This window comes from Schistocerca americana, chromosome 6 (genome assembly GCF_021461395.2).
Source record: "Schistocerca americana isolate TAMUIC-IGC-003095 chromosome 6, iqSchAmer2.1, whole genome shotgun sequence".
In the NCBI taxonomy this organism is placed as follows: Eukaryota; Metazoa; Arthropoda; class Insecta; order Orthoptera; family Acrididae; genus Schistocerca; species Schistocerca americana.
In genome coordinates this window covers 483,759,134-483,786,574 of record NC_060124.1, presented here as the reverse complement: position 1 = coordinate 483,786,574, position 27,441 = coordinate 483,759,134, and positions in this window count along the sequence as shown.

Sequence of the window (27,441 nt, the reverse complement as noted above, 5' to 3'; positions counted from 1 at the left end):
AGGATTCGAACACGGTACCTCCAGCGCGGTAGCCATACAAAGCACGCAATGAACTTCAAAATCGATTTTCTCAAAAACCGAGGTCCGTCGCTCAAAAGCATGATAGCAGGTACTCAGAGTAAGTGCCTCTACAACATATTTGAAGCACATCAAAATCCGTGATTTGCAGTATGGAGGGTCCCCTTGTTAGTAGACTTGCTTTCGGACGTCCCAAACGATTGTATTAACACTAAACGGACATAGCACCACTAATTCGAGACGACGAGGAAGCTTGGCAATGGCTCAACGAGACCGTCATGTGCTACAGAGGTTTGTTGCCATGGACTACTACACGCCGGCCGCTGTGGCGGAGTGGTCGTAGGCGCTTCAGTCTGGAACCGCGCGAACGCTACGGTAGCAGGTACTAATCCTGCCTCGGGCATGGATATGTGTGATATCCTTAGGTTAGGTAGGTTTAAGTAGTTCTATGTTCTAGGGGGCTGAAGACCTCAGCTGTTATGTCCCATATTTCTCACAGCCATTTTACCATTTTTGACAACTACACATACTGTCAATATAGTTCTTCAGGGTAAGTGACTGCATTGTCAGTATCTAAAATTCGCCAGCGTTTCGGACTCTGTTGCAAGAGACCTTCCTCCGGGCTTGTGCTGATCTGACTCCTGTTTTATTTTAACAACGCCTGTTTCATTTTAACAACGCTGACTCCCGTTTTCCTTTAACAGCTCCTGAGTGTTTTACAGACAGCGACTACGGCCGTGGAAGCCTACGCTTATATTTTCAGAAGGCCGATATGAAGAAATAGCTGCGTTAAAAATTGTGCAATCAGATTTTTGTGCCACCTATACTTGCTTCAAATAGTCAAAGAGAAAGACTGAATGTGGTGAAGACTCAAACAGTAGTAAGACACCATCACACAATGAAAGTAAATTCATATTTTACCGCAATTTCAAAAGAACAATTTCAGATATTTACCGAAAATTGGGAGAAATGGTGAAAGGTGGCTACACTGAGCCACTGCGCCAGAGATTGCGCCAAAGAGTATTATTCTGCCGCCTCCACAGTGCTTGGAGAGAACTCGTAGAAGACAGTGCTTGTCGAGAGCTCGTAGTAGTCAGTGCCTGTCGAGGACTCGTGGTAGTCAGTACTTGTTAAGAACTCGTAGCAGAGATGTGCTAGTAGGCAGTGCTTGCTGAGATGTGATATTGGAGAGTTCTGGTTGAGATGTGATAGTAGAGAGTCGGTGTAAGATACATTGTAAGGATTAGAGTGATTTTCATCAATATAAATGAGGTAACAAACTCCGTTTCTTTTTTTCTCATTATTTCAGTGTCCTAAATAATGCGTCATTACAGGTTCAGTCAACAAAGCATCTGGCGTGTGTTCTTCTATTAGAGTTTCATTCTGCTTTCCTTACGCAATTATAGTATTTGTAATTTTCTTTTATCACGTCAGTAAAATTGGTATTTAAAAATTCTTGTCTTGTTGAAGAAGAACCGTGCCAGATGTGTGTTGAGTCATACTTCCACATACAGGACAGTTATACTTGTGCTTTGGTTTCGTAGGTTTCATAGTTGCTGGGGACTTAATTAATTAATTGTGTTAACGAAAATTTTCATTTCATTCTTTGTTGTTGTTCTTTGCAGTCAGATAGCGTAATAATACTAGTCAGGAACAACCGTTTACGAAGCAGCGTAATCGGACAAACAGCTACCAAAAAATATTTTCAAACTAAATAATTAAGCCCCCATGCAATGGTAATATAAAATAATATACTACTGGCCATTAAAATTGCTTCACCAATAAGAAATGCAGATTATAAACAGGTATCCATTGGACAAATATATTATAATAGAACTGGCATGTGATTACATTTTCACGCAATTTGGGTGCATAGATCCTGAGAAATCAGCACCCAGAACAACCACCTCTGGCCGTAATAACGGCCTTAATACAAATGGGCATTGAGTCAAACAGCTTCAACACGATACCACAGTTCATCAAGAGTAGTGACTGGCGTATTGTGAAATGATAGTTGCTCGGCCACCATTGACTAGACGTTCTCAATTGGTGCGAGATCTGGAGAATGTGCTGCCCAGGGCAGCAGTCGAACAATTTCTGTATCCCTGAAGGCCCGTACAGGACCTGCAACATGCGGTCGTGCATTATCCTGCTGAAATGTATGGTTGCGCAGGGATCGAATGAAGGGTAGAGCCACGGGTCGTAACACATCTGAAATGTAACGTCCACTGTTCAAAGTGCCGTCAATGCGAACAAGAGGTGACCGAGACGTGTAACCAATGGCGCCCCATACCATCACGCCCGGTGATACGCCAGTATGGCGATGGCGAATACATGCTTTCAATGTGCGTTCACCGCGATGTCGCCAAACACGGATGCGACTATCATGATGCTGTAAACAGAACTTGGATTCATCCGAAAAAATGACGTTTTGCCATTCTTGCACCCAGGCTCGTCGTTGAGTTCACCATCGCAGGCGCTCCTGTCTGTGATGCAGCGTCAAGGGTAACCGCAGCCATGGTCTCAGAGCTGATACTCCAAGCTGCTGCAAACGTCGTCGAACTGTTCGTGCAGATGGTTGTTGTCTTGTAAACGTCACTATCTGTTAACTCGGGGATCGAGACGTGGCTGCACGATCCGTTACAGCCATGCGGATAAGATGCCTGTCATCTCGACTGCTAGTGATATGAGGCCTTTGGTATGCAGCACGGCGTTCCGTATTACCCTCCTGAACCCACCGATTCCATATTCTGCTAACAGTTATTGGATCTCGACCAATGCGAGCAGCAATGACGCGATACGATAAAACGCAATCGCGATAGGCTACAATCCGACCTTTATCAAAGTCGGAAACGTGATGGTACGCATTTCTCCTTCTTACACGAGGCATTACAACAACGTTTCACCAGGCAACCCCGGTCAACTGCTGTTTGTGTATGAGAAATCGGTTGGAAACTTTCCTCATGTCAGCACGTTGTAGGTGTGGCCATCGGTGCCAACCTTGTGTGAATGCTCTGAAAAGCTAATCAATTTCATATCACAGCGTCTTGTTCCTGTTGGTTAAATTTCGCGTCTGTCGCACGTCATCTTCGTGGTGTACCAATTTTAATGACCATTAGTGTAATACAGGCACTCGATATTGCTATTCCGATATCGATATGCCGTTGATGAACTACCTGTGATATATATCGATATTTGAAAATTTATCGATATTTCGATGTTTCGTAATGCGCCCTAACCAGTACCTGCGACCGCTGTGGTTTCCCGCGCGCCTGTGGCGGTTGCTGTGCTCACGCTGTCATCGCGTAGCGCTGTTACTGCTGGGATTCAAAATGCTGGAAGTCGGTATCCTGTCTTCTCTATTCACGTTGTCGGACACCTTAGCCATCTTTATAGCCTCTCTAACCTTCCTCCACACGGTAAGTGGCTGTTTCGCCAGTGCATGTGCTTTTCGAAATATTATCAATTTGTCGCACTCATTTTCATGTTTTGCCACCGTTGACTTGGCGTGTTACCTCTGACGAATTGTTCCCTCTTCCTCAGATATAAGTGTGCTAATCGTTCGTCCCGTCTCATCCACATACATGATCACCTTCGGAGCCAAGGTCGTAACTCCAGCAATGTAGCGTGTCGACGGCACCGTTCGTTGCCTCAAGAATATCTTTTATGTTTTTGCTGCTGTGCTGTGTCGATTGAATAATGATCATAGGTGAAATACGAAGGGCCTCCAGGAAACTCACAGCAATACGGGATAGGCACCTTTATGAAGAGTTGGTGCTTCAACAAGAGTGAAACTACCTTGATAACCAGAATTACACGGTTGTAACGATCAGTCTCACAAAAATAATAGTTAGTTAAGAAAGATTAGTTTAGGTGCCATTTGGTAAACAAAGAGGAATACCAAGAGTGAGGAATTAATTGGTTGTGACAATTCGTGTTAAATAAGCGCTAAATAATTGCCATGAAGAGAGAAAGTGATAATGTTACTTTACTAATTTGTGAGTGATGATTCAATGCAATTATACCCATGTGTGAAATGAGAGAATTTCAGTCGGCTAAATACACTAGTCAACAAATCTATACTTTTTTTGCATCTGGATTTACTTAACTTTGAGATGGTAAATTCACTGGTGTAATAAGTTTTTGTCTATCACGTCACATTTCGCAGATGTACAGCAGGATCAAAAGCAATACTGGCGAACACTGAAGAATTGTTGACATCCATGCTGAGTAGACACTTGCCACGGTTCAAATGAGTGCTGAGGGTAAGGTTCAAATGGTTCAAATGGCTCTGAGCGCTATGCGACTTAACTTCTGAGGTCATCAGTCGCCTAGAACTTAGAACTAATTAAACCTAACTAACCTAAGGACATCACACACATCCATGCCCGAGGCAGGATTCGAACCTGCAACCGTAGCGGACGCTCGGCTCCAGACTGTAGCGCCCGGAACCGCACGGCCACTCTGGCCGGCGCTGAGGGTAAGGCACCGTCGCGGCCACACTGAAGGAATTAAAGCTCGGAAACCACTACTTCCGAGTACCTTCTCATCTGCCACGCAACACATCGTTGAAACTTTTCCGCCTCGACTCGGCAGTAAACACGGGCTGTACCAGAAGCTACTTCCTTAGAAGAGAAGCTGTCAACCAACACCCATCAGTTTGCACTGCCAGCTTTTATTTATCAAATGAATGTAACTATACTGACGCAGGAGAATGAAGTGATCTGTGCCAGTCATGTTACACACGTACTGAACGGTTGACCTTGAAATATTCCGTTCGGAATTCCGTTCTGCCTCTCTGTCAACCAAAATTCGTGTACAATTCTTTGCGTAAACTCTGAATGTGTGTACTTTTCCGCTCGTAAGATAAACAACAAACAATTCTTTTCTATGTAGTGCATTGCCAGCTGCTGGAGGTACACCAGAAGATGTGGCTGTAAGCCGTGAAACCGGTACTGTGGTCAATTAAAACCAAGTTTTACCAGCTGTCAGCGGTCTTTTTATTCGTAACCACACTGAAGTATCATTCTGTAACCAAAGTACAGTATTAATAATGCGCAGTCGAAGCATCATAGTATCTAGTCGCCTAATGAAAACCACAGGGTGTAACTTGCTGTTTAGTCGATAGGTGTAAAGATCTCAAATAGTTAACGAAATCCACTAATTTGAGCATCGTCGTCTATGTTGGGAGTTGAAAATCGCGGCACTTAGTTGCTTCTCATATAGTCGTCATTGGGATCATCTCTAGTGTTCTTTGCTGACATCAACTTACTCGATCACCCACATCGGTCTTTTTTTTCATTCAGCTGTTTTGACGACCAAAAAAATGGTTCAAATGGGTTTGAGCACTATGGGACTTAACTTCTGAGGTCATCAGTCCCCTAGAACTAAGAACTACTTAAACCTAACTAACCTAAGGACATCATACACATCCATGCCCGAGGCAGGATTCGAATCTGCGACCGAAGCGATCGCGCGGTTCTAGACTGTAGCCCCTTCCGGTTTTGACCACCACTTAGTGTCCTTGACTTCCTTCTCTTTTTTCCTGTGGCTTTATTATTATTGTTGTTATTTAGATCTCTCTTCGAAAGCTTCTTTCGAATTTGCAAGCATGGAGTTTATTTCATTGGCTACATTAGACATCTTATCATGTACAGCAGCTTCTGTACACATTCAAGGTATTCTGATGCGTTTGTTCCACTAGCTCATCTACCCTTCATTCTATCTCACCCTGTTTAATTTTATGAAAACCCTTCAGAACAGCTCTAATTAGTCGCTCAGTTAATTTCCAAACTCTTCCTTGTTCTGCGTGTTTATTAACTCTTCTCACTTACTGTTGAAAAGTACATCGTGTTTGTCCGTATCATAATGCAGAACCGTTAATAGTTTTTCGATCTTCGCCCACGTAGTTAGCGGCACGCCTCCCTGACTAATGTTCTGTTTGTATACTATCTGTATATCTGGTTTTTCTCGGTCTTACACGCCAACGTCTCCTTTACCTTCGTAATGTTGAATCCCACCACCCTGTCAGACCGGACCAGTGATCACAACTATCTACTGTCATACGAATTTCTCCTCAAAGCTACTAATAAACGACATCGACCAGTTACTACATTGACCTAACATCATGTCAAATCACTTCCATAATGTCATCACAAGCGTCCCAGTTTAGGTGCAATATACATACCAACTCTTCTCTCTCACCCCCCCCCCCTCCAGCCCCCCACCACCGCCGGCTGCAACCCAAAAGAGCAACATAACAACATAACTTTTAATAAACGCCGGTCGACCTTTATGATTCTGGCAGAGTTCCTTTCCTTCACCTTTCCAGTGTCATCTCAGATATCCGTGTCGTTCCTTTTCCCAACTCTGTCCCAAACTGGAACAAGAACATGTCTGCCTCCGACGGGTAGTCACCATAGTCTCTTGTGGTTACAGAAGACAGCACTTCCGTTCACCATGGTGTCGAAACACGGGGTGCGCGTCAGTAAAGAGACGCTATTCGGCAACAAATCTGACACTATCAGCAATGATCATTCTTATGGCAAACGTATTTACTTCTGAACGCATCCTCGGGTAATGGTACTCATCTACCAAACACATTCCCGTTGGCATATGCCCCTAAGAAGAAGGCGTTTCTCATAACTATAATTGACGGATGATCGCATCAGACATGTGGTGAGTGTAGCTTGCAATATCGCACTCTGGTAAGAATAATGACACAGCTAAAAATTGTAATACATGAAAAATATAAATTTATAGAATTCTGAGTAATTTATATTGAAATAGTATAAGCGTCTTTCATATTTCAAATAAGAAATTTTGCCAGTAAATTCCATTATAGTCTCCACAACACTGACACGGACACGTAATTCTGTTCTCATCAATGTTACATGTCATCTGATAATTTTTAGTTAATTTTTTGAGTTATGTCATTTTTCTTTATTTGCTAAGAACATTTTTGTTTTTGTTATGATCCTTCATTTAATACTTCTGCCACTTTTCCATTCCAAATATATATATATATATATATATATATATATATATATATATATATATATATATATATATATATATACTTACTGTAATACAATACATTTTAATCTCCGTCAGGAAAAATTAGTATTGAAGTCAAAATTAAAAATGAAAAAAAGTTGAAAGTATTATATTAGAAAAATATATTCTGTAAAATTGCAATAAACAAAAATTAATAAAATTTAATAAGGAATATCAATTAGGCACAATTTACGAAAATACAGAACCGTAAATGGGCTTACGCTTTCCGCAAGGAAAAGCGATTCAATACGAAATAACCATGTCTTTTGTACGCTGCCACCAACGAAAGTTCCTAATATTTTCAGTAACAGTAAGTGTTAAAACACCGTCTTATCCTTCCGACATGCATGGATGTCTGAAGGACATTGTAATACAAGATGCAGATACGGCATAAACATTGACATTGTAATAATCAATGATTTGAACAATAACATTTAACTTACCTTTTACGAGTATATGAAAAGTTTCACAAAGAATGTCCCGATCTTCTGGAATGCACAGCTCCCAGTAGCTTGTGCCCATTTTCTTGTCGTGGCGTTACATATACAAACAGAATTACAAATGTTAAACATAATCAGTGTATACATCGGGCAGAGGTAATATAAAAATAATAGACTGCCATCTCCGTTTGTTTCACACGAAGTTAGTGTGGTTACCCAAACCCTAAATGGAATTCATTTCAGATCTTATTTCCACAACTACATACAGCAAATTAATGTGAAGTATATACAGATAGTTATTTATCTGCAACGGCATCTTCTCCTTCAATCAATGCCCGCTTTCTTCACCACCATGCTACGCATGTTTGTATTATTCTTGCAACTGTTCAGTCTGGATCACTATTTACTGAATCATATCCCCCACTCCCTTCCCAGTTATTACAATTATCTGTATCTCTCGTGGTGATCAAGTGCGACAACTTTATAGTTCAGATTTAAGCATGTAGGTAGGATCTGCATGCCACTGTGGGCTGTAGCGGACAGCCCACCCAAGGTAGTTAGCGTGTGGCCAGCCGCTGTCGGTGTTTACAGCGGATTAACCGCTGCTGGTCCACTGTGTTCGCTCTCCGATATGCCGGACCTCAGGTGTTCGGCTGCAGTGACCGCTGTAATCCTCCTAAACCAGTGCTCCTAACTAATGCTGACTTGTATGAATCAGAGCAAAGCTCTTTAGCCTCGCACCTTTCACCTGTACAGTGGGATAACTGCGCCCCGAATGCATTTCTCGATGCCGGTACCTCGTTTGTAAGCACGGCTTGGCAATATCGAGATGTAGCAGACGCGGCGTATTCGATCTATAAAGTACAGTAGCCTCATGTTTCTTAATGCTCGTGTCCGCTGTTCATTAAATACCTTAATACATTGCTTACCTGGAGTCATCAGTCTCTGAATTAAAAACGGTATTAATTGAGTCATAGTCTTTTATTAACAACGCGTGTCACCTTCGGGAGGCATCTTCAGAATATGCATGTTTTTATTAAGTCATGCAATCTCTGTCTTCCTCCTGTTTTTGCTCTCCACAGCTCACTCTAGTACCCTGGAAGTCATGCCCTGATGTCTTAATATATGCCCTATCATCCTATCCCCCTTTCCTTATATTTCTTTCCGATTCTGCGCAGAACCTCCTCATTTATTACCTTATCAGTCCACCTAATTTTCAACGTTCGTCTGTAGCACCACATCTCAAATGCTTTCGATTCTCCGTTTTCCCACAGTCCATCATTATCTATAGGGATAGAAAAATAATAAAAAATTAGGACATGGTCTTAGATTGCTCGAGTCTAAATGTGAATCACGAATTTTTATTGATCTTAAAATTTTCCTTTTACAACATATTTAAAAACCACAACACGGCTCTGTGCTGGACTGAAACGCGAGTCATATCAGATGAACCCACAGAATCCTAGTCAAAAGCAATAATATGACATCAGGTTACCATTCAGGAGAATTACATGATATCCTGAATGGAATGCACAGTTAAATGAGTACAGAGTATGGACTGAGAGTAAATCGAAGAAAGACGAAAGTACTGCGAAGTAGTAGAAATGAGAACAGCCAGAAACTTAACACCCGAATTGATGGTCGCGAAGTAGATGAAGTTACGGAATTCTGCTACCTAGGCAGCAAAATAACCAATGGTGGACGGAGCAAGGAGGACAAGAGAGCCAGATTAACACTGGCAAAAAGGACATTCCTGGCCAAGAGAAGTCTACTAGTATTAAACATATGAAGAAATTCCTGAGAAAGTACGTTAGGATCACAGTATTGTATGGTAGTGAAACATGGAGTGTGGGAAAACCGGAACAGAAGTGAATCTAAGCGTTTGAGATGTGGTGATACAGACGAATTTTGAAAATTAGTTGGACTGCTACGGTAAGAAATGAGGAGGTTCTGCACAGAATGGGAGAGGAAAGGAATATGTGGGAAACACTGACAAGAAGGGACAGGATGATAGGACATAGGTTAAGACACCAGGGACTGATTTCCAGAGATTGGAACACATCTAGCAAATAATTGAGGACATAGATTGCAAGTGCTACTCTCGGATGAAGAGATTGACACAGCAGAGGAATAGTCGTACCAGCAGGCCAGAATGGTGCAAAGATAGGATCACATTCACTGGTAAGTGTACTCATTGAAACATAATATGTGGAGCTGCCGCAGGCTAGGAATGAAATGAGGCTTGTATATAATGAGGATGCACATAGGTGGCGCTCAAAGCAGTTATGTGTCAGTCATCATATTTAATGCTTAGAAAACAAATCTCAATATGATTTATTCACTATAAGGAAATTAAGAAGTTACAGCTAATCAGAGCATATCTGATTTGACATGTGCTTCAGTCTACCACAGAGTCGTTTTACGGTTTTTGGTATATTGTAAAAGAGAAAAAGTCTGTGCTGGTTAATCTGATTCGATGCGTACTGCAGTCTAGCACAGAGTCGTTTTACGGTTTTCAATGCGTTCTTAAAGACAAATTTTAAGTTTAGTACCAAATCCTTATCCACATTTAGGATCATGCTACCTAGGACCGTACCCTAAATTTTGTTTATTTTCTTATCACTATACATAACCTGAAGATGCCCCACAAAGGAGAAACGCTTTGTAAACAAAAGCATTATTTGCAACCAAGATTGCTTTTAATTCAAATATTCTACTTATGGTTTCTGTACCAGAGCACCTGATGGAGTGGAAAATATTTCATCACCCTTTCTCTGGAGCTGTTCCAAGATATGTATATATGGTGTTCCGCATGTTTTCCAAGTTCTTACATTTTGCACGTTTCAGTATACTATGGATGTAAAAATTGTCCTACGTCGGCACCTGTCCTTCGTAACAGAGCACGAATTGATGTATACCGTCATCTCTCGTAATAAACTGTAGTGTAACAATTCCATTGTTAAGGCGACTATACGGGCACTTGCCGGAAGGCAATCTATCGGAAAAAAGTTCTTGCAGACAGTATCTCTGTAACTTTAAGAGCAGAAACAAATACTTCCTGAGACTGTTATCGTGAACGGATGGCAGGCTATCTTTCTGCTGAAGTTCATTTGTCATTTCTTGGCCTCAGTTTTCCTCTGAACTTAGTGCTCTGTATGTGATACCATAAGATACTAAACTTACAATTGCTTTCTGCATCACCCAAAGAGGAAAGACGTGCCCCTTACTCTTTTGTTTCAATTTTTTAATCGCTGAAATAATATTTACTAAACAATCTTGTGAAACTGATGGTGTACTTCCGAGCAAGATTTCCAGAAGGCTTTCGACACCGTTCCTCACAAGCTTCTTGTAACGAAACTGCGTGCCTACGGAATATCGCCTCAATTGTGCGACTGGATTCGTGATTGCCTGTCAGAAAGGTCACAGTTCGTAGTAACAGACGGAAAGTGATCGAGTAAAACAGAAGTAATATCCTGTGTTCCCCAATTAAGTGTTATAGGCACTCTATTTTTCCTCATCTATATTAACGACATAGGACATATGAGTAGGCTTCTTAGATTGTTTGCTGATAATGCTGTCGGGGACTGATGACCTCAGATGTTAAGTCCCAAAGTGCTCAGAGCCATTTGAACCATTTTTGATAATGCTGTCATTTACGTTGGCGTTTTTCGTTGCGACGGGATTTCCTCATGAAATTCAATCACCAGTTTTTTCCTCCGATTGCGAAAACATTCTGTTGGCACCCACCTACATGGGGAGAAATGGTCATCCCGATAAAATAAGAGAAATCGGGGCTCGAACAGAAAAATTTAAGTGCTCGTTTTTCCCGCTCGCCTTTTGAGAGTGGAACGGTAGAGAGATAGCTCGAAGGTGGTTGATTGAACCCTCTGCCAGGCACTTTACAGTGAATAGCATAGCAATCACGTAGATGTAGATTTTCCGTTCTTAATGTATCAAGAATACATCCATAGCCTATTCTTATTTCATACGGACCAGTGAACTGACTCCAAAATGGTTCTAAGCATTATGGGACTTAACATCTGGGGTCATCAGTCCCCTAGACTACTTAAACGTAACTAACCTAAGGACATCACACACATCCATGCCCAAGGCAGGATTCGGACCTGCGACGGTAGCATCAGCGCGGTTCTAGGCTGAAGCACCTAGAACCACTCAGCCACAGCGGCCGCCGAACTGACTCCATAAGTTTAGTTGTTTCATCAGTGGTTACAGTAACGTCTTAGTCTTCATGTGTGTGTTTCTCGAAGTTTTCGTTTTAGTAATCTGTTGTAGCTAAGACACACACAGTCCACTCCCATTAAGGTGACCACAGCCTGTGTTCGACCTCAGCGTGCAATAACAACTTACAGAAGGCCGGTGGCAGCGTTACCAGCGGAAGGAGTATAAAGCGTGTCACGGGGAAGCGGTAGACACTGCGGTCGTTGTAATGCGGGAACGGAGCGCTTTATCTAACGTCTAAAAGCGCACGATCACTGGGTTTCGGATCAGGGTGGAAGCATTTCCAAAACGGCTAAGTTTGTAAAATGTTTGCGTGTCACCATGGTGAAAGTATACAGGGTGGTCCATTGATCGTGACCGGGCGAAATATCTCTCGAAATAAGCGTCAAACGAAAAAACTACAAAGAACGAAACTTTTCTAGCTTGAAGGGGGAAACCAGATGGCGGTATGGCTGGCCCGCTAGATGGCGCTGCCATAGGTCAAACGGATATAAACTGCGGTTTTTTTAAAATAGGAACCCCTATTTTTATTACATATTCGTGTAGTACGTCAAGAAATATGAATGTTTTAGTTGGACCACTTTTTCGCTTTGTGATAGATGGCGCTGTAATAGTCCCAAACATATGGCTCACAATTTTATACGAACGGTTGGTAACAGGTAGGTTTTTTAAATTAATACAGAACGTAGGTACGTTTGAACATTTTATTGCGGTTGTTCCAATGTGATACATGTACCTTTGTGAACTTATCGTTCCTGAGAAAGCATGCTGTTACACCGTGATTACTTGTAAATACCACATTAATGCAATAAATGCTCAAAATGATGTCCGTCAACCTCAATGCATTTGGCAATACGTGTAACGACATTCCTCTCAACAGCGAGTAGTTCGCCTTCCGTAACGTTCGCACATGCATTGACAATGCGCTGACGCATGTTGTCAGGCGTTGTCGATGGATCACGATCGCAAATATCCTTCAATATTCCCCACAGAAAGAAATCCGGGGCCGTCAGATCCGATGAACGTGCGGGCCATGGTATGGTGCTTCGACGACCAATCCAACTGTCATGAAATATGCTATTCAATACCGCTTCAACCGCACGCGAGCTATGTGTCTGACATCCATCGTGTTGGAAGTACATCGCCATTCTGTCATGCAGTGAGACATCTTGTAGTAACATCAGTAGAACATTACGTAGGAAATCAGCATACTTTGTCCCATTTAGATATCCATTGATGAAATGGGGGCCAATTTTCCTTCCTCCCATAATGCCGCATCATACATTCACCCGCCAAGGTCGCTGATGTTCCACGTGTCGCAGCCATCGTGGATTTCCCGTTGCCAAATAGTGTATATTATGCCGGTTTACGTTACCGCTGTTGGTGAATGACGCTTCGTTGCTAAATAGAACGCGAGCAAAAAATCTGTCATCGTCCCATAATTTCTCTTGTTCCCAGTGGCAGAACTGTACACGACGTTCAAAGTACAAGACGTTACAAATTTTGAAGCGATTGTTAATAACGGTTGTATATACCTTGCTCAAAATGTGTGAAAATAGTCCCACATTGGGTTCTAAGTGGCAGGTGTCGAAATTGTAAGCATTAATAAATAAAAATGTAAATAAACATAAATCATGTGAATCTCTGACCCTGAGTCGCAGCGTGTAGTGAATTTTTTTTTATTATTATTATTTAGTAAATGGTCGTTTCCTCTTCCGGTCGGAAGATTACCCCATCCCTTGCACAGGTCGCGCAGAGAACCTATACTGGCATCTGCGGGAGGAGAATGGAAATGAATGTCTAGTACGAATGCGCTGTTTTGACGCTATTGCCGGAGGACGGTTGTTATGAGAGCAAAGTGAAACAAATTTGCATCTAGTCAAAGGAAGAGAAAGAGCGCCGTCGTTGGTTTTTCTCTTTGTTTGTCACATCGTCTAGAAACAAGCAAAATTTCCATTTTCTAGCTGTAGGTTCTCGACTACAGAGATGCGGTGACAATGACGTCCCGTTTGCAGAATACTACGGTGCTGGTGACAGGCAGAATACATCCTGCACATTCAGCGCGCGGAAGACCACAGCGTCAGAAATACGCGCCACATCTCAGCGCTTCCGTCTGCAATCTGACCGCAGGACGCTGCGAGGGCCCAGAAACGAAATCGGATTTTGAGGATGCGGGCAGAAATTAATAATGGAAGGCTGGCATGTGTCGCTCGAAGGGAGTAGAATTGTGTCGAGCGGATGTCTGCGGCCGGATTACACACACACACACACACACACACACACACACACACACACTTGCCGCAGCGAGGTGGCTGCCGCTTATTGCCACTTCGGCTCGGCAACCCCGCCCACATTCCCCAGAGTTCGGCGCTCGCTTTACTTGAACTGTCGGCAAATGTCACTAGCATGCGCGCCCAACTACACATTCTCTGACGCTTGCTGAAATTTTTAGACAACACCTTTGGTTTGGCAGAAGCCTGTTTCACCGTGATCCTTCTCTCCACCTCTGCTCACATTATCAAAGAGCGAGAACTGCGTTAATAAGGTCGAGATTGACTGCTTTACATTTGTTGATTAAAAGTACTGCAACGAAAAAAATTAAAGTTTAAATAATTGTATGCCTCTGAAATTTAACATCAGACAGCTAGCAGTGAAAGGGTTGCTTTAATCTGTTGGAGGGACGGTCCTTCACCAGTTACAGTCAGCCAATGCTTAGCATCGTTCGTATCCACTCACAAAGTGTAGTACACAATGGAAACTTGCAAAATAAATCACATTAGGATTTCGCCAAGACCAGAATTTATAATATGTAGACTCACAAAGCTTCACGCTTGTGGCAATAAATCTCCTTCTGTCCACATAATTAAAACTGTTCATACATTAATAACGTACTCGATATTCTGAGTTTTAAGGAAAGGCAGTACGCTAGTGAGCGACCAATATGCGGGACTACATGGCTTTAAACAACTGTTTCCTTGCTGAGAGTTTAAGGGGAGGTTTGCTATTTTTGGTTCAAAAAATCGATTTTTTTAAAATTGCGGTTTTGGATCCATAGAAGTGTTTAGAATCCACTCCTGACACGGTTTTCCCGAATACGGAAAGGAAATGTTTTTTATTCGCGGTTGAACAAAAAAATGCACCTGCCCGAAATCGGCCTTTTTCACGCACCAGTTTTTTTTCGGAAGACGAGTTATTGTAATGGTGCTTGGTAGGAAACACACAAAATCCAAATGAAAGTTTGAACGCGTGTGCTTGGAAGTTAGCCCCCAAGCATTTGCATTCTGGTGCGAAGACTGTGGAGATTGCTACATTCCTGGCAGTGAGCAGCTTCAACGAATGGAATTCAGCAATTCTGAAGACCACGACTACGATGGACGTCACCCTGAAACTCTATTCGACGCAGTTCGCCAAGCATTCTGACGACCACCGGATTCAAGCGGCCGAAAACCGCTAGTCACCGGCCCTACGAACGGCTCTGGAGCAGCGCAGGATGGCTCAGATCGAGCAGAACGCCCTCTATGAGGAAGAGGAAGGACTAGTTTATGGACCTGGAATAGCAGACTGAACGTAAGTTGCATAATATTGCATTCACATGTAGTCAAAACTTCAAACGCGTTTTTCTCGAAATGACTGTTTTTTTTTTATCGCGTGGTATGGTATCTTCAAATCTACTGAACCGATTGGCAAGATTCTTTGTTTCCGACGAAGCAAACTAAATTGTCTAGGAATTGAACCACTTTTATTCCTATCCATCAACTAAAATATTTTTACTTGGCCGACGAAGTCAAAAAATCGATGTAAAAACCCTATTATTTTCAAATGGCCACCATTTTGTTTTCTATGTTCCAAATAACTTACGCGAGGTACAACTCCTAAAGAATCTTATACACTTCGCTAACGTCAACTCAATTTTCATTTCAGAAGAGACGGGTGACGTCTGACATACCGCGCGTGGAGGTCTACATCGAAATTTTGTTTCGTTCCGACGACACTTCCGCCTTTGTTCTTCGACAATTCAAGTTTGTAGAGGAAATATCAATAAACATTTTGACCAAAGTTGACATTGATATCTATAACACATCCCGAGAAACAAATTGTCAAAGAACATGCTTATTTCGGGCTAAAGGTAGTAAACCTCCCCTTAAAGTTTAAGTCGCATAGAGAAGGAAAAAATCATAAAATAACTAGCAATCGAACTCTACTTAACTTCCAAACTCTTTAGGCTGCATTATATATCATATAACCTGTCACACAGTGATCAGCCAGAACATCATGATCATCGACCTGCTATCGATATAAACCCGTCCAATAGCAGCGTCACCTAACGAGCGATAACTGCTAGTCATACACACGCACGCCGGCCTGTGTGGACGAGCTGTTCTAGGCGCTTCAATATTAACACCACACGACATCGGTAACCACGACTGAAATGGGCAGTGGCCATCGGCATTGGAAGTTGAAGCATTGGCAGAACCTTGCATGGTCTGATGAATCCCGATACTTCCTTCATCACGCCGATGGGAGTGCGCTAATCCGTCGTCTTCCAGGGAAACAGCTCCTTGACATATACAGGACGGATACAAGCTGGCAGCGGCTCCATAATGCTCTGGGGATCATTCACGTGGGGATCGATGGGTCCAGTGGAGATCGTGCAAGGTACCACGAGGCCATCGTAGCAGACCACGTACACCTCTTCAATGACGATCATACTTCCTGACGGCACTGACAGTTTTCAACAAGATAATGCACCATGTCACGGGGCGAGGAGTGTGATGGAGTGGTTCGAGGAACCCAGTGGTGAGGTCCAATTGATGTGCGCGTCCCCCATCCACCAACAAGCCAGATCTGAAACCAATCGAACACATCTGGGATGTGACTGAATGTGGCGTCAGAGCTCATCTTCTCCCTCCCCAGAAATTACGGGAATTAGGTGACTTGTGCGTGCAGATATGGTGCCAACTCCCTCCAGCGACTTACCAAGGCCTCATTACTTCCATGCCATGAGGCGTCGCCGCTGTTATCCTTGCCAGAGGTGGACATATTGACTATTAGGTGGGTGCTCATAAAGTTCTCTAAAGGATGAGCCAGTCAATAAGGGATTTTCCTTTATTACATGAGCTTTCAAACGGTAACTCCATTTTTCCGTTACGGCCAAGCCACGGCCGGCAGTGTTAGCTGTCTGTAAATTCTTTCGTCCCACGGTTTAGTAACAGGAAGCCAGCACCGATGAAGGGCACCTTGTTCACGCGCCTCTCTCATGTGCTTACGAGGTAACGTCGCCCCAGGCGTCGCTTAGCAGGCAACACCCTGGAAAGTTCCATTGCCGCCCCCGCAGGTTTCTCGGTTCCGACCAATCAGGGCGGAGGAAGCTGCGTGGTGCGTCGAACATACCCGGCCGCCCGTCGCCGGGCTCGCTCTCTCTTGTCTTCTCGCGCACCCTCGAGTCGGATGCGCGCCCTGTACCACTGAACATCTCCCGCTTCTCCCGGTGCTGCGGCACTGTGGACAGTTTTGGCAGACAACAACTTTCGGTAGCTTCGCGAACAACTCTAAACTCTAGCTCACCCTCACCTCCCTAGGCCTATGTAGCCACTTTCAACATGCTTTAGCCAGTAAATGGCCATTCTCTAAGAATAACCCTACTCATTCCATAACGCCCACCTCCTGCCTATACGCCCGTCCTGTACAGTTCTACTGATCACTGTATATATTTTATAAGCGCAAGTTTAATAGAGGAAGCAGCAGGTTAAATGTTCGGACAATAGACCAAGTCTTCCTAATGCACCATCCCGAATTCGCGCACCACGCCTGTATCAGCTACAAGCTCCATCAGTACTGACCCCTATGCCTACTTAGTTGCGTCCTGAAAGACTGTAAATAAGCCGGAATACTTTGAATTCAGTATTTTCTCCTGGAGATTCGAATATTCTATCTATATCCTACCCTCGATTACCTGCCCAAAGGTTTCGTTGAGAATTGTTCTTTCGAACATTCACGGCGCCGGTCGCTAAACCAAACTTCAGGGCAGATATACACCAACTATCGGCTGCAAATACTGTCGTGAAAAGTCACGCCACTGTACCGCCGCCGGCCGGAATGGCCGAGCGGTTCTAGCCGCTACAGTCTGGAACCGCGCGACCGCTACGGTCGGAAGTTCGGATCCTGACTCGGGCATGGGTGTGTGTGATGTCCTTAGGTTAGTTAGGTTTAAGTAGTTGTAAGTTCTAGGGGACTGATGACCTCAAAAGTTAAGTCCCATAGTGCTCAGAGCCATTTGAACCATTTTTACCGCCCTTCTTCATGTACAGTACAGTAACACTGCGAGCTCACACGGTCAGTTCCCGCTGTCAGTTTGGCACCACACCAGGTGTCTCCTGTTCGCGGGCTCACAACCGAATCCACTTGCGGCCGCTCCGGCTCATCTCCTCCGCGTCGACAAACGTGAGGCTCTACCACACGGAGCCAATCATCACTGTCGGCTGGCGTCGACGACAGTGCGTCACGAAGTAGCACACCCTCAATAAACTACACTGTCTCAGTAGTCGATACACATTCCCAAATCCGCTGTTCAAGCACAATGGAGTATCATAGAAAAGAGTGACTTTTACAGTCATAATTAATTTCATTCCTGAAATTCTTATGTTGTATTATTTTTTCTGCAAATTGACGAGTCAATAAATGAATCCTAACACGAGATTTTTTTTTCGTTCCGACGAAAATGCAATACACCGTAGTTTTCATGACATATTTTCCTTCACCAATATCTCATTCTGTTCAACAGAGAATGTCGACAATCATTTTCCTCAAACATTTATTAGTGAACCAACAAGATTAAAACTATTTCCAGGTCGTAACAGGGTTGGTGCAGCAACCAGTACATTTGATGTGAAGAAAAAACCGTCTTGGTTGAAGTGTCCATTTCTTTTATTATTTTCCAATGACGCATTTCAGCTTTATTTAGGCACCTTCGGACTCCCCTGTGGAAAAAGTACGAAACTTCATTTTAGTAATGTGACCCCATTTAGTGAGATTGGATTACCTACAAAATGTCCGCCCCCGGTAGCTGAGTGGTGAATGTCAATCCTAAGGACCCGGCTTCGATTCCCGGCTGGGTCGGAAATTTTCTCCCCTCAGGGACTGGGTGTTGTGTTGTCCTAATCATGATCATTTCATCTCCATCGACCCGAAAGTTGCCGAAGTGGCGTCAAATCGAAAGACTTGCACCTGGTGAACGGTCTACCCGACGGGAGTCCCTAGTCACACGACATTTATTTTATTTACCTAAAAAATATTAAACAACTTGATATTTGGTAGCTACGGGTACGTGGGACACCGCGTATAAAATATCCCAACGGGTAAATTCCCCTTTCAAAGCTTTCAAAGCACTGCCCAGTCTCTTATAAAATAGAATAAAACAGGTGACCGAACAGCATTTTTTAAAAAAAAAAAAAGTTAACAACCCACTCTGGAAATAATAAGAAAGCCGCAAATTGCCTTATTTCGGCATGTGGCTCAGTCCAGTTAAAATCAAAATGAATCAGGTCTACAGTAAAGCTCTACATCATAAACATGCCGGATGTGTAGGGCATATTCTGGTTGGATACATCACACTGGATACGAAAACGTGCAAGGCCCCTAAGGCTAGTGCACACCGCTCTCTGTAGGCGGCGCCTGCGGGCTGTGAGCTACGATAGTGTTCAATTGGTAAATCTTCTCATAACAACAAACCATGACAGAACTATGAATCACTAATGTTCTATGAACTACTATTAAAATGCTTACATTAATAGTCAGAATAATCAGGGTGAATAAAAATTAAAAACTGAAGGATATAGGAAAATACATTTTTATGATGGAAAGCATAAAAGTACGTAGGGGAGTTCCGAACAGCAATTTTGAATGTCTCACGTAGTATTGTAGTCAACAACATTGTGCATTCCCGAATCTCCCGAAAACGAGAATCTACGCTCCTTTCGTCAAGAAACGACATCATGCTATGTTAGCTACCTGTCACGACTGACAAACAGTGTCAATGCTATGTCCGGATGTCATGAAAGTGCGGCATATAGGTCGTAAAATACATTTCAGTGGGATGCTGATAAATGCAAATACAAACATACGTTATATTTAATGCTTTTATAGCTTTCACGAGGGGTATTCACCTGCTGGGTTATGTTATGCGAGGTATCCCACATATCCATCGCTACCACATATCAGTAAATTAATATTTTCTCGGAAATACAATCCCACTGAATGTGGTCGCGCCACTATTATGAAATTCTGAATTTCTTCCGTAGGCCAATCCCAATATGCGTAAATAGATACTATTCATTGGGAAATAATATAAAACACTGCATCCAAGACCGCTTGTTTCTTCATATAAAAGTATAAATACAGTTTATTTTTGAGAAACAAAGAGCACCAGCTGCGCGTAGTTCTAAATTTCATCTTCTTACGATCACTGGCCGCGGTGGCACACGTAACAGTGACCAGTTTACGAGCTGCTGTAGCGAACGAATTTCAGTCGGCAGCAGAACTAGCGCGTTCCTCACGAAAATAAACTAACTTCATATATATTTAATTAATAGTTGTAACAAAATTTCGCGTTATCTGTTATTACGTAAGTCGTAGGAGTACTAGCGTCTGCAATTACGTGAATATACATATAGCAAATTGAAATTGTTGTTGCAGCAGGTTAAAACATTCTTCTGAGCTTTGCTAAACGTTTACCGCATATATAAACTTAGGTACAACGAATTCCTCACTTATCACGTCATGACAATCGTAACTGCAGTGTAATTTTTAACGGTATTTCTCTCCATCTATGTAAATACTAAAAATACGTATTTGTTTAACCATGCCCATTTCATGTAACTGGTTTGAAACATCGTCGTTTGTTGCGTTCTCGTTCGTTTTCTTATTACATGCGAATATGTCGTCCGGGAGCTCATTTCCTGGTATTCGTGCCCTTGGCACTGATCTTTTCGGATTAATTTCACTTCCACTAGCGGACTCTCTCCAGTACTTGAGTTAACACTGATAATTATTGAACTACCTTTACACGCTAATAAATTGTGTTTTTCTGCAATCATTCCGCAAATTTCGTTCACTGATTTTGCCAACTATCTAGGTCGCTCGGGAGAGTAATGGCAGCACCGTCCATAAGCAGCATGCTTGACTGTGGAAGCACATCATTACCACTTAATTGTTGTAATATTTCGCAAAGTTCCCTGAAGCATTTCTGGAGACAAGCTAAATTTTAGATCCTACCGAGAATTACATTTAGTTTTGATAACCGATTGTTACCTAGCCGTGTTTTGTTTCCTGATACCGTCACCGGAGCATGCGCACAATGGTATGTGGTTGTTGTATGGCAAACGCTATTGATTTCATCCTCGCCCCAAAACAGTGGTTCAGCCAAGCATGTGTGCCGGGCATGGAGATGAAAAATAATTTTCACTGTTAAACCACTTACACTGCTATTATATACACGTATACTAGGTGCGGTATTCTTTAGGAAATTGATATTTTCAGACCGTGGTGATGTGTAAAATACAAATAGATCCTTTGAAACAAGAAAACGGCAACCACCTGCTGTAAATAAGAATCCACTTTATTAACAGTGGCTGGTTGTGTTTTCTTGTTTCGAAGAATCAAGTTGCATTAAGCATTTATTTATGACCAAGATGACCATAAAATATTGCTTTATTTTCCGGTCGACAGACTCTTCAAAATAATATTCCGCGATCGCCCGCTTTCTGCTAATACATTTGCAAGTAAATCAATAAACAACAAAAAAACAGCCGTGTGTTTTTGATTTCGAGAAGAGCCTAGAACGGTGGCTTCCAACCTTTTGGAGACCATTACCCCAGTGTTTAAACAGATGTTAGCTGTTACCCACCCCTCTCCGCTCCGTTCCCCACAATCTTCAACTTTTTTTTAATTTTTTTTTTTTTTTTTTTGGGATGCTGAAGAAATTCTCAGCACATCACTTACGTACAACTCTTTCTCAGGCAATATATTTAAGTATCCACATTGGGGGTAGACACTTGCTACAAAACATGTTTCCCCTGCACCAGTCCTCCCCCTACCAACACTTGTTTCACTTGCACCCTGCACCTTCATCTAAAATCAACCAGTTAAAATGTGTGCACTGCACCTACTGTTTGTAAATAACTTGACTGCTGGATTCCTTAATTCTGAAATGGCAGAAATTGGGAAACTTCAGGTTGCCCAGAATTTGTCTAGCCCATGGCACTAAGCTTCATATAATGAAGTGTAGCCACTACAGCAATGCTGTACCCATTACCAAATTTCTGTTGTGTTGTGCTGTGCTGTCAGTTACAAATTTCAAATGACTTCCGGGAATTCAATTGGGTAACACTTTCGCTGATGAATGTATCAGAATGAAAAGCGTCACACACATACATTCAGTATATGAGTAAGTTTGTATTTCAATTTAAATCAATTCTTTAGAGTGTGTCTATTAGGAAAACCAAACCATGACATTTTCTTCCCTTGCCAGCCTACGTAGGTGAGCGATTTGCAAGCAAGATATGTCTCAGAATCATTTGTGGATCTTTAATCGAGCGAGAATGAATGAATCTCGTACGATAGCAGATCAGTGAGCTGTGGCGCTCCATTCCCTACATCGCTCGCTGGCTGGTTCGCGATCTTTGCATGCAGAATTTGCTGGATGGTAGCACGAAGAAGGTCCGAGAGAGGGAGCAAGTAGTACGTCGGCAACGAGTGAGGCCGTGGAATATAGAGGGGGTTTCCGTAAGACTATGAAAATATTTAACAGGACTTAGACCATGCTCCACTGAACAATTTGAGGTAGGGAACCTGGGATCGGAGAAGACAGCTTAAGGAGATAACAGGAATAAAATCACATTAGTGTGTACTTTTTTATTTACCTTAGTTACTCTTCACACGGACCTAGTCGCGTAATCCCCACCGCACACCCTTTTTACTTTATATGCAGTTTACATGACATAATATTTTAATTAATTTGATATTGCTTATTGTTGCGAGTACCACAGATAAAATACGATTTTCACTATTAGTTTCTGCAGTTGAAAATATTTTAACTTTATGCACTTTCACCTGTTATGTGGGGATTCGCACAACACTGAAAGATTTCCTGCTGTGGACGTACGATCTTTAATATCCAAACTATTTTTATGTAATACTGATCTGGCTTGTTAGATATGGAACATGGTATCATTACTATAACTAATTATGGAAAAAAATGCCCTTCGCTACTTTCATCTCTTGAACGCACTGAAAATTACTCCTATTACCTGTACGAAAATTACAGTATTTTATGTACACTAAACGTAGAAGCTGCAGTGGATTTTGTTTTTTTAAATATATGAAGACTATTAACTGCCATGACTAACATGTGAGCATGAAACTAAAAAAAAAAAATTATATTTATGTCATCAGCCAGAATAGGTTTTGCACAGCAGTTCTGATCATACACAAGTAAAATTTTATCACTCATGAATTACTTACGTAACTGAAAACATAATAGCAGCTGCCCAAGTCCACCTGACAATGACATCATAAAATCCACAATTTCCCTCTGAAGTCTCCAGGAAGCTAAAAGAGATAATTTTAATGTACCGTCACCCCGCTGTACTGCGGGAAAAGTGCTTTCATTCAATTTAATTTGAATTTGACGCGGCAGCGGTTCCCACGATCGCCGTAGGGCTCTGTGTCATGAAAAATTCCTGATATGCTGAAAACAGCTAAGAATGTGAAATGAAATCTTGGGCAAGCTAGCAATAAATTATTACAAGTGATAATTTTAACAATTTCTATATTCAAAAAATCAACATAAATTGGAAGCACACACCTTTTGCAAATATTAACCTCCAATGGCGTCTTTCTCGATCAAAGGACAAACGAAGGCTACCTAAGCATTATGGCTACAAAGACAGAGAGAGTAATGTTTCACCCTCCACTATTTATAGGCAATTTAATAAGCATCTTTGTAATTATTTTTCATTATCTGCTTTGATACATGCATTGGTCGAGCACAGACGTTATTTGTGAAACATAGATACGTAAATATTGCACAAACATAAAAATGAAAAATTGTTATTTCCTTTTATACATAATCTACAACCATTCATACAGTAAAGAAGTAATAATAATAATAATAATAATAATACAGATAAATGTTTATTTTCATTATTTTTTATATATTATAACGATTTTGTAAATGTCTTGCCAGGAGACGTCACAACCTCAAGTACAGACGGCCAGCTAGAAAATATGTCCCAGTGAGATTGTCTCCTACAGTGCTGGCTCAGATATTCACGGCAAAATGTACTTGATGGTGTGACTCTGCTACAGCGTAAGGGTTTTTCTCATCCCGCACGTGTCTGTACCTGCTGTTCGAAACATCATCACGGTCAAATGAGGCCTCGTCAGTAAACAGCACGATTCGGAGGACGGTCGTCGGAGCAACCACTGACACAATGCGACGCTTGGTGCAGTCAACCACAAGCACTGCACTAACTCGTGGGTGACATGTTGTTGTTCGTGGAGTACTCACCACACGGTAGTACTCGCAGAGCCTATTTCAAGTGCAATACAACGAGAATTTATAGAGGGGTCAGCAGCAACACGTTGCAGCACCTCCTTTCAAAATCTGGAGTGAGAATGGCCCTCACATTGCCAGGCCACTTGTTTCGTCTTTCCAGTGCACCAGTCTCCCGCATTTGTCCATCGACAAAAATAGACACTCGTCGTGACGGATGATGACTGTAAGAAAACCTCCCCTATTCACCCTTTCACCAACGTGAGCATTGCAAGTAGTTCCCCATACACACGGTGTATGTCAGTGAGTTGTGCGAAACTGTACCGGTACTGTTCCATCGTATTGTACTGTACGTCTCTGAATAGCACTCTGTTGTTGATTCATAGCACGTTGCGTTATGGGACAATGTAAATACTATACAACAGAGCCGTCTTATGGAAACGTGAAGTACACAAATTCTTTCATAAATTTAGGCAGATAGGCTATGTAGAACAGCGGCCCGATGCTATATTTAATACGAACAGTCAAGATCGCAATGATATTTGTTTATTTACCTGTTTCGGCTTATGTAAAAGCCATCTTCAGAATCTGTGGTCGCCTATGGCATCTCGGTTGTCGTGGTATCGACGCGAGACAACCGAGGAGCCGCCAGCCCCAGCCATAGGGGGCCACAAATTCTGAAGATGGCTTTTACATAAGCCGAAACCGGTAAATAAACAAATATCATTGCGATCTTGACTGTTGATTTTAACTTAAACAAAGTCTGCATTATGGCTTCCTAGTGATCTGGCTGGCCCTCTTTCTTTCCTTGCACGGAATAATGAATGTACATGTAAATACACAGCATAGTAAATAAGCCGGCAAACAGTAATGCCAGACAAAGCAGTAGACAAGTTTACTTCCGTACGTCCTTAACCTGGCTTCTCCGACACCAGGTTCAAAAAATTGGATCAAATGGCTCTGAGCACTATGGGGCTTAACACCTGAGGTTATCAGTCCCCTAGAACTTAGAACTACTTAAACCTAACTAACCTAAGGACATCACACACATCCATGCCCGGGGCAGGATTCGAACCTGCGACCGTAGCAGTCGCGCGCTTCCGGACTGAAGCACCTAGAACCGCTCGGCCACCACTGCCTGCGACCCCAGGTACCTTACCTCAAATTTTTCTGTGAAGTATTCTCTATGTCCTGTTACATTTTTGCACATTCTTACGGAAACACCCTATAGAGGGAGCTCTTTGCTGTAAAAAGTAGGGGCAGTTAAGAACTTAGAGTGGATTCAGCGCGGGACGTCTGCAGAGCCGGGGAGGGGAGGAGTACCTTTCGGTGCGGTTGCTGCCCTAGTGCTGGTGTGTGTCGTGTTTCGACGCCGATGTCTCCGTACGGATGAGCGACAACCTTTATGAGTTGATTCCCGTCCAGGACTTCCGGTAACCCATGTGGCCAATTCCTTTTTCTGAATCCGGTGAGCCATTTCGTCTGATAAGTGGATGCGCTGCTTTGAAGTTCCACTGGAGCTCATGGACAAGAACTGGTCTACATCTACATATATACTCCGCTAGCCACCAAGCTGTGTGTGGCGGAGGGCACAATTCGCGCCAAAATCATATCCCCCCCCTCAGTTCACCCGCGGACCGCGCTAGAGAAAAACGACTATCTGAATGCCTCAATCCTCTTATTTCCATTATCTTTGAATAGTGATCACTGCTCGATTTGAAAGTTTCTGGTAATAATATATGCTCTACATCCTCGGTGAACATCGGATTTCGGAATTTAGTGAGCAGCCCCTTCTGTTTAGCGCGCCGTCTATCTGCAAGTTTGTCCCACTTCAAACTTTCTATGAGATTTGTAACGCTCTTGCGCTGGCTAAATGTACCAGTCACGAATCTTGTCGCACTTCTTTGGACCTTCTCAATCTCTTGAATCAGACCTAACTGGTAAGGGGACCATACAGACGAATAATACTCTACGACTGGACGAACTAACGTATTGTAAGCTATTTCCTTTATTGAAGGACGGCATCGCTTCAGGATTCAACCAATAAACCCCAATCTAGAGTTCGCCTTACCCGTTACTTGTGTAATCTGTTCATACCATTGAGATCATTTCGGATTGTCACACCCAGATACTTGACGGACGTTACCGCTTCCAAAGACTGGGCAGGGCATTTATTTTGTACTCGTACATTAATGAGGATTTTCGCCTTGTTTTAGGCAGTAGGTTACACTTACTAATATTGAGGGATAACTGCCAGTCATTACACCACGCATTTATTTTCTGCAAATCCTCACTGATTTGAAACTTCCTGGCAGATTAAAACTGTGTGCTGGATCGAGCCTCGAACTCGGGACCTTTGTCTTTAGCGGTCAATTGCTCTACCATCTGAGCTGCCCAAGCACGACTCACGCCCGTCCTCGCAGCTTTACTTGTGCCAGTACCTCGTCTCCTCATTCCTTCACTGATTTGTTCACAACTTTCGTGTGATGCTACTTTCCTGTAGACTACACCATCATCGGTAACCAGTCTCAGGCCGCTGTCAATACCATCAACCAGATCGTTTATGTAAATCTTAAAAAGCAGAGGACCTATTATGCTGCCCTGGGGCACTCCTGAATCTACGCTTGTTTCTATTGAAGTCACCCCGTCCAGGACGACATACTGCTCCCTGTCTGTTAGAAAACTTTCTATCCAACGGCATATGTCATCGGATAGACCGTAAGCGCGCACTTTTTGTAGCAAGCGACAGTGCGGAACTGAGTCGAACGCCTTTCGAAAGTCGAGAAATATGGCATCAACCTGGGAGCCGGTATCTAGAGCCTGTTGTATATCATGCACATAGAGGGCCAGCTGTGTCTCGCATGACCGCTGTTTCCTAAAACCGTGCTGGTTTCTGCAGATGAGCTTCTCACAGTCTAGAAAGGTCATCATGCCTGAACACAAAATATGTTCCATGATTCTACAACAAATTGATGTCAGTGAAATTGGCCGGTAATTACGTGCATCAGATTTTCTACCCGTTTTATAGACTGCTATGACCTGGGCCTTCTTCCAGTCCGCTGTTCCAATGATCTCTGATAGATGATGGATAAGAATGGTGCTATATTTGTAACACAGTCAACATAAAATCTTACGGGG